The sequence below is a fragment of the Nannospalax galili genome, unplaced genomic scaffold, assembly GCF_000622305.1.
Source record: "Nannospalax galili isolate Female #2095 unplaced genomic scaffold, S.galili_v1.0 scaffold158, whole genome shotgun sequence".
NCBI classification, from domain to species: Eukaryota; Metazoa; Chordata; class Mammalia; order Rodentia; family Spalacidae; genus Nannospalax; species Nannospalax galili.
Genome location: NW_008345290.1, coordinates 2168355 through 2171230, shown reverse-complemented (window position 1 = coordinate 2171230; position 2876 = coordinate 2168355).

The following is a 2876-nucleotide window of genomic DNA, read 5'->3' as shown; positions in this document are numbered from 1 at the left end:
CAATAAACTCTTCCTTACCCAAACACAGCCAAGAATGCATGGAATGCTGCTTTCTTTCTTCTAGAGTAGATTTGGCAGATTGTTTTAGCTCTGGAATTCCAGACTAGAAAAGAGCTGCTCTTTAAAAAATTATGAGGGTGGATAAGATGGCTCAGCAGATAGAGGTGCTTGCAGCCAGGCCTGACACCCTGAATCTGAGCCCCAGTACGCAAAAGATGGAGGGAGAGATAACTGATTTTTGCAAGCTGTCCTCTGATCTCCATACCATACCTCTGACCTACCATGGCATGTGCTAGGATGTATGTGTACATACACACACACACACAGACAGACACACACACACACACACACACACACACACACACACACACAAACACATAATAAATAATCATGAAAAAAAATCCATGAAAAATTATGATCAGACTTTTGTTCATGATTGAGAAAGCACCCACCTGCTTCAGAGAGGCTGTTTTATGAATTTTTCTTTGGACTCAGGGAAGAAATGGCCTAACAAGGAGAAACAGATGCTCCTGAAATGGAAACTCAGTCCCTTCTGTTTATCCTGGGCCTGGAGTAAATGAAGACTTTGAGCCCGTGCCTAATGACCAATACCATCTTCTCATTCATTCAGCAATTCAGATTGGAAAAGGGTTGTATAAAAGCTTTTTTTCAAATATTTGGAAAGAAAAAAGGTAGTTCTCTGTATTCAGACCGCACTGTAGTAAATTCTAGGTGAATGAATGGTTCACAACAGAAAGATAACAACAGAAAAATGAGTTTGGTCATCATGAGACAGGAAAGGGTTTCTAAGCTTAACACAAAATCAAGAAGTTCTAAAAGAGTAAAAGACTTGACCATATGAAAAGTAAAAATATCTATGTGACAAAATACGCCCTGACAAAGTTAAAGAACAAGTGAAAGGTGGGAAGGAAATTTATAGCATGCACACATTGCAGACCTAAAAAGCTTATATTTCGATATACAAAACACAAGGAAGAACACCCCAGTTAGAGAAATAATACCAAGAAGCAATATAAAAATTACAAATTAAAACTCCAATTTTATCTACATGGGTAAAGATAAACATATACAAAAATACTTTTTGCAGTTCACATTTGTGAATGGCATTGTAAAAATGAGAAAATGTAGAAAGCTTCACCGACAGGAGTATAAATTGTCGCATCCTTTCTCAAGGGTGACTGGAAGGTGTCTGTAGAGGCAATAACATGTTTTCTTTCTGCCCAGCAATGCTTTCACCAATAGATGAGGATTTGACAGGGATATGGCAGAGGAATTCTCACATCAGGCGCAACATCTAACACACTTCTGTTTATCGTCCTTTGTTGCTGAGACAACAAGGCAAAGATGGAGAATGATGTGTTTCCTAGTGTGAGGAAGCTCTCTCCCCCTGAAATCGTTGATTTGTTTCTATATAATTGATGTGATTTTTAGTCACAAGCCTATCAAGTGTCTGTCTGCTCAGGGGCTCAGTGTCTGGTTTCATCCTCAGCTGTCAGGATCCCAAGGAGATTCCAAACAGGATGAAACTTGGAGTGGTGAAACGTGACCTGTGTTTACTGGAACTGGCCAGGGCAGCATCTCCCTGCCTCTGCTGACAGGGCAGGTGCTCAAGGCAGCTTAGTAGTTTCTAGAAAAGTGACACTATGCCTGAGCGACTTGGTTAATGAGGAGATATCATTGGGTAATTTATAAATTATGGACCACCTTGAACACTAAATGCCATTTGCGCTAGGGAAGAATATACCCATCATTCAGAGTTACATTCGTCAATAAACAAGGCTTTTCATCCTATAGCAGACCTTAAAGTTTGTGTTTCTGCTATACCTGCTATCAATAAACAGGGTAATTCATCATGGTGCTTTAGGTTACCCTCTTATGGGTTATAACTTTTAAAACTTCTTTGCTGTTAAGTGTGATGGTCAGTGTTCATTGCCAACTTAACAGGATCAAGAATCAGCTGGGGGATGGGCATGCCTGTGAGGGATTATGTTGATTAGGTTAACCGATGTGGGGAGACCCATCTTAACTGTGGGCAGGACCATTCCCTGGGCAGGGATCTTGGATTGTATAAAATAGATAAATCCAGCTGAGCATAAGCATTCGTAACTCTGTTTCTTGATAGTGAAGGTAAGGAGAGCAGCTCCCTCATGCCCTTGCTGTTGTGGCTTCCCTACCTTGATAACCTGTGACCTGGAACTGTGAGTCAAATAAACTTTCCCTGCCTAAGTTGCTTTTGTTAGAGTCTTTTATCACAGTAACAGTAAAAGAAGCTAAAACACCAAGATGCACCTATAATCTCAGTGCTCGAGAGACAGTCAGGAGGATCACAAGTTCCAGGTCACCTCTAGCTACATAGTGAGCTTCAGACCAACCTGGGCTATATGAGACCCCCATTTGAAAAAAATTTTTAAGTTCCCTACTTCTTGGAATAGTGACTTATTTTATATTATAGCCAAGAAAAGCCCCCGTGTAGCTAAGAGTTTTGCAGAGAACAAATACCATAACATTTCTCTCTGTGTGTCTCTCTATGTCTCCGTCTCACACATCTATACATCTACACACACCAAAGACTCTTAGAAAATAAAACATAGTAGTTTGCCATTATTACACAACCAGAAACTCCCTTTCAAAAAGTTATATTCCCCTCACTGTCACATATGCACAGACCTATGTCATTTCTTAGTCACCTCCCGAGTAAATCTTTTGGCTGATCTCAAGGAAAAGGGAGGGAGGCCTATTTGGACTACACTGTTAAACCTGAGGGCAGGGTCTGGAATTCTGTTAGTGCAAGGGGCCTTATTTCCATTGCATATATAAACTTTTTTTTTTTTTTTTTAAAGACAGAATCTTGCTAT